Below are 6,326 nucleotides of genomic sequence, written 5' to 3'. Positions count from 1 at the left end.
ACGTTCCGGGGAAAGGTCAACTCAGAGAAGCGATCACCAACTACATTGTAGTCGAAGGCCATGTGGGGGAAGGGAGTTGCGGGCTGAATGAGGGCTAGAGACTGAGCACAGCGGCCACTCAACACCTTTATTGCAAACCACAACAGCTAATTAGAGTGAGAGAACAGAAGGGAATGCCTTGCCATAGTGGCAGGGTGGGGTGGGGGGGAGATGGGATTGGGGAGGGTGGGAGGGACGCTGGGTTTACGGGTGGTGGAGAATGGGCACTGGTGAAGGGATGGGTTCCAAACTTTGTATGAGGGAAGTATAAGCACAAAAGTGTATAAATCTGTAACTGTACCCTCACGGTGATTCTCTAATTAAAAATAATTAAATTAAAAAAACAAAACAAAACAATATTTGGAAAGAAGACCCTCTCCTCCCAGTCATAAAAGTATATCTGTTCCATTTCGAGGAGCCTGATGGAAAGAATGAGACAGTAAACCAAAAATAATTGTTAAAGTAGGAAGCAAGATCCTGAGTCCTGGTACCTATTTTATGCCTTGGTTGTCAGGGCTTACTCCTGGCCGATGCTCAGAGGACAATATGCAGGTCTGGGGGATCGAACTGGGGTAGGCTGCATGCAAAGAAAGTGCCCTACCTGCCGAACTGTCTCTTCAGCCCCAGAGTCACTTTGTGACTAGAAAGGAAATAATGGAGTGAATTCCTCAAAGCTTAAAGCCTCGGTAGAACAGTTTGACTCTGCATTATAACTATTTCTATTTTGTGGGGAGATAAAGCAAAGCTTCGTAGTTTTATTCATGCTTGCATAGCGACCTATGACCCCAGAATAGTGAAGAAGCTCTGATACAGAGTCATCAGCGAGCCAATAAATAGAAGCTTCCTCTCTAGAGTCAAGTAAGGAATTCCAAGATAAAGATGTTTATCTTCCTCCCTTGCCATTGTCCTAGTGCTCTTTTCGATAAATTATTTTAAGGGTGATTTGCAGAACTGTACAAAAAATAAAAATATAATTAGAAAATATCTTCATCTACTTTGGCGCAGTAATGAACAAAATGGTACCTTAAACAGTCAGCATGTTACTTCTGAAGGAGAGTAAGCAAGTAGATCAGGCGTCATTAGGGAATGGAAACATTTTTCTAGTTGAGATTATGCCGACTCCGTTAGCTGGCATTGTTATTCTGGATGATTTGAAGCTCAATAGATTTCGCATAAAGTAGGCTAGTTGCTGAGCATCATTAAAAAAAAATCAACATTGAATCCTTGGGGGATGTTCAAATCTACCATCTTAGTCTGCCAGGGGCATGGTGCAGAGCAGGAGGGAGAGTCAAAGGAAACAATGAGTTGAGTTCTCAAATAATCCACTGCTTTGACAACCTAGTAGTAGCTGTTTTAATCGGCTACTTCAGAGAAGCATGGAAAGTTCCCAGAATGCATCTTGTGGGTCTGCCAAATATATGAAATGCTCTTCTGTGGCATTCAGTTTAGGGATAAAACTTGATCACTGTCATATGTCTTATTGCCACTTCCTTGCCCTTGTTGTAGAATTGTAATTAAATCTTGGCATCCATATTCATCTTCATAAAACTATGCAATCACATAAAAATATTTCATGTCCTTGCTGTGAAATTTATTTTAAAATTTGCTCAGTGACTTTTTAGGGAATATTTTCAATCGTTGTAAGTCCCAGTCAGCTTTTATAGTTATATTTCTCAATTAAATTGAATTCATACGAAATTATCTACCCCTCCCATTTTTGGCTGTTACAATGATTTTCGAGAACTTTCCAATTTTAAACTGAGGTAAAATTAGTTTTCATGACTGTCTGTGTTTTACAGGTATAATTTTATACCTCTCGAAATGATGCAGCCACACTATACACCCATCAAAATAAAATCTTCAACTATTATCCTCATGACCCTTTTCTCCCTTCCATCTTTGCTTCTTTCTCCACCTCTAGTAACCACAGCTCTGTGATTTGGTTTCCACTGATCTTGTTTTTCTTACCTTTGCTTTTTCCCATTCCACCTATGCAAGATCATTCTCTATTGGTATTTCTTATTCTAAATTATTTCACTTAATGTGCTCCTCTCCATTTCCTCCTCATTGTCTTGAAAGGCAAAATTTCACTTTTCTTTTTGGCTGACTATACGCCATAATGTGTATATACCTCATTTTCTTTATTCATTTGTCTTTCATTGGGCATTTGGATTATTTCCATATCTAAGCTACAGATACCAGCATTGTAATAAATATAGCTGTGCATATGTTTTCAGATTAAAAGATCTTGAATACTTTGGAAAAATAACCAAGAGTGGAATTCCTGGATGATAAAGTCGATCCATTTTAAATATTTTTAAAGTTCTTCAGGGCCAAAGAGTTAGTACAGCAGGTAGAGCACTTGCCTTATGTGCAATTGACCAGGGTCCAATATGGGTTTAATTTGTTATTTTGTGTTTTGCTAACCAGTTTTTCCAGCGCCATTTGTGGAAGCTGCTTTCCTTGTTCCACTTCATAAACCTAGCTTCTTTGTTGGAATTTTATTGCTTATACATTTGAGGGTTTACATCTGGGCTCTCAATTTTATCCTATTGATGTAGTAGTTTGTCTTTATCCAAGTACCATGTGGTTTTGATCACTGTAGCTTTCTAGTAAATAGTAAAGTCTGGGAATGTAGCCCATCTTTTTTGTCCAGAAATATTTTTGCCATTAAAGAAGTTTTATTATTCTGTACAAATTTTAGGAGTTTTTCTTCTATACCCTAAAAGAATGCCAGGGGAATTTTGATGGGGGTCACATTGCACCTATAAATTACTTAGGGTGACATGGTCATTTATTTTGAGTCTTCCAATCCATGAGCAAGTAAATGTGCTTTTTCCTTGTGTGTTATTTTTTTTCAGGAATAATTTTTAATTTTCACAATAGGACTTTCACCACCCTTTTCACATTGATTCCAAGATGCTTGAGTTTCCCATCACCGAAAAAAAGAAAAGTCTTCAGTGGGGCATTTTGAACTGTTTTTTCTTTCTCTTTCACATTATTGTTTACTATAAGAACGCAGCAGAATTCTATGCATTTATTTTTTAGCCTATTACTTTACCATGTAGGATTACAGTTTCTTTCTTTTTTTAAAATGGAATCATTTAGAGTTTTCTATATATGATATCATGTCATTTGTGAATATTGATAGTTTGACTTAACTAGATTGAATTCCTTAACCTCTCTTTCTTGTCTAAGTACAAACTGAAATTTACTTTGCTATGTTGAATAACAGAAGTGACAGTGGACATCTTTGTCTTGTGCCTGATTTTATGGAAAAGAGTTTTCCCCTATAAGAATGATTTTACTTGTGCTATATGGCCTTTACAATATTATAAGCTTCTTAAATCTTCATGTTTCGAGAGATTTTTATGATTTTATGAATTATGAGTTATCATGAATGAGTGCTCAATCTTATCTAAAGCTTTCTCTGCATATGTATTTATGAGTATATGGTATTAGATTTTCCTTTCTATCACAATCAATCACAATCACAATATCCCGTTAATCACCGATTTCTCGGGTAGGCTCAGTAACATCTCATTTCGTCCTTTCCCTGAGATCTTAGAAGTCTATCTCGACTTGGCCCTCCTAACGATGTTGCACTGGGGTCTCTTCAGGGTCAGGGGAATGAGATCCAGCTTGTTACTGGATTTTGCATATGAATACACCATGGGAAGCTTGCAAGGCTGTCCCACGTGGGCAGGAAACTCTCAGAAGATTGCCAGTTTCTCCTATAGGGAGAAGTAAGCTAAAGATTTGTGGTCACGCTTCTGAGAGCTTGCGGTAAGTCTCTCTCTGGATATTGGCTGTTGATGGGATTACACACACCTAGGTTCCTCTGCCGGTACCTTCATGCATGAGGCCTGTCTGAACGTGTAGAGAGGAGCCTCCAGCATGGCTGTAGCTAGGTTCCGGCTGTAGCTTTGGCTGCCGGGAGCTCTGCTCAGGGTGGGGAGGGAAGCTGGAGCCCATCCCCTCCGAGGGGCCCCAGGGAAGACAGCCAGGCGTGCAGGCAAGAGACTCTCTGCATCACTCTCTTCTGAGAGCTTGCTTTTAAGTCTCTCTCTGGATGTTGTCCATTGATGGGATTCCTTTCTAATTGATATATAAAAATTTATTTGCAAATTCTGAGCCATCACCATATCCTTGGAATAAATGGCAGTTGAATATGGTGCATAAGACATTTAGTCTTATTTGATTCAACAGAATTTTATTGAGTATATTTGCACTTATTTTCATTGGGGATATTTCTCTGAAATTTTCTTTTCTAGTGATATCGCTGTCATCTTTTAGTTGTCAAGGTGATGTTAGTCTCACAGAAACTTATCTGTAACTATCTCTGTTCCTTCCTATTTCTGGAAGAGCTAATGGAAGGATTGGTCCTATTTAAAGATTTGGAAGATACTCAATATAGTCAAAGTCATTTACCAAAAGCCCACGGCAAGTATCATTCTCAATAGAGAAAAACTAAAAGCCTTCCCACTAAGACTGGGCACAAGATAAGGTTGCCCGCTTTCGCCACTCCTATTCAATATAGTACTGGAAGTGCTGGCTATAGCAGTTAGACAAGACAAAAGATATCAAGGGCATATAGATAGGAAAGGAAGAGATCAAGTAATCACTATTTGCAGACAATATGATACTATACTTAGAAAACCCTAAAGACTCTACAAAAAAGCTCCTAGAAACAGTAAGTTGATATAGTAAAGTAGCAGGTTACAAAATCAACACCTAAAAGTCCATGGGTTTCTTATATACAAATAATGAAAGAGAAGAAAGAGACATTTGAAAAACAATCCCATTCACAATAGTAGCTCAGAAAATCAAGTACCTTGGAATCAGTTTAACCAAAGAGGTGAAGGACCTATACAAGGAAAGTTACAAAACACTACTTCAAGAAATAAAAGAGGACACTAGGAAATGGAGACACATCCCCTGCTCATGGATAGGGAGAATTAACATGATCAAAATGGCAATACTGCCCAAAGCACTATACAAATTTAATGCGGTCCCTATCAGGATATCCATGACATTTTTCAAAGAAATAGACAAAACACTCCTGAAATTCACATGGAACAATAAACCCTCACGAATAGCTAAAGCAATCCTTGGGAAAAAGAAGATGGTGGCATCACCTTCCCCAACTTCAAACTCTACTACAAAGCAGTAGTAATTAAAACAGCATGGTATTGGGATAAAAACAGACCTGCAGACCAATGGAAAAGAGTTGAGTATCCTGTCACAGATGCCCAAATATATGGCCACTTAATCTTTTACAAAGGAGCAAGAAATGTAAAGTGGAACAAGGAAAACCTCTTCAACAAGTGGTGCTGGGAAAACTGGATTGCTACATGCAAAACAATGAACTCTGAGGTCTGTCTTATGCCAGGCACAAAAGTCAGATCAAAGTGGATTAAAGACCTCAATATGAGACACGAATGTATAAGGAACATAGAGGAAAATGTAGGCATAACTCTCCAGTACATTGAAGCTAAAAGCATCTTTAAGAATGAAACAGCACTGACCATGCAAGTGGAAGCAAATGTAAACAAATGGGACTACATCAAACTAAGAAGCCTCTGCACTTCAAAAAAAAAAAGTGACCAAAATACAGAAAGAGCCCACAGAATAGGAAAGAATATTTACCCAATACCCATCTGATAGGGGATTAAAATCTAGGATATACAAGACACTAGTAGAATTGTATAAGAAAAAAAAACCCAACCCCATCAAAAAATGGGGAGAAGAAATGAACAGAAGATTCTTCAAAAAAGAAACACAAATGGCCAAAAGGCACATCAAAAAATATTCCACATCGCTAGACATCAGGGTAATGCAGATCAAAACAACAATGAGAAAATCATCTCACACCACAGAGACTGGCACACATTCAAAAGAATGCAAATCAAAACAACAATGAGAAAATCATCTCACACCACAGAGACTGGCACACATTCAAAAGAACAAAAGCAACCTGTGCTGGTGTGGATGTGGGGAAAAAGGGACGCTTCTTCACTGTTAGTGGGAATGCCGACTGGTCCAGCCTTTCTGGAATACAATATGGACAGTCCTTCAAAAGCTAGAAATTGAGCTTCCATATGACCCCTCAATTCCACTTCTGAGAATATATCCTGAGGATGCAAAAAAGTACAGTAGAAATGACATCTGTTCCTATATGTTCATTGCAGCACTGTTCACAATAGCCAAAATCTGGAAACAACCCAATGCCCTAGAACAGATGACTGGTTAAAGAAACTTTGATACATCTATACAATGGAATACTA

Source organism: Sorex araneus, chromosome 2, assembly GCF_027595985.1.
Source record: "Sorex araneus isolate mSorAra2 chromosome 2, mSorAra2.pri, whole genome shotgun sequence".
In the NCBI taxonomy this organism is placed as follows: domain Eukaryota; kingdom Metazoa; phylum Chordata; class Mammalia; order Eulipotyphla; family Soricidae; genus Sorex; species Sorex araneus.
This window is presented reverse-complemented; position numbering follows the sequence as displayed.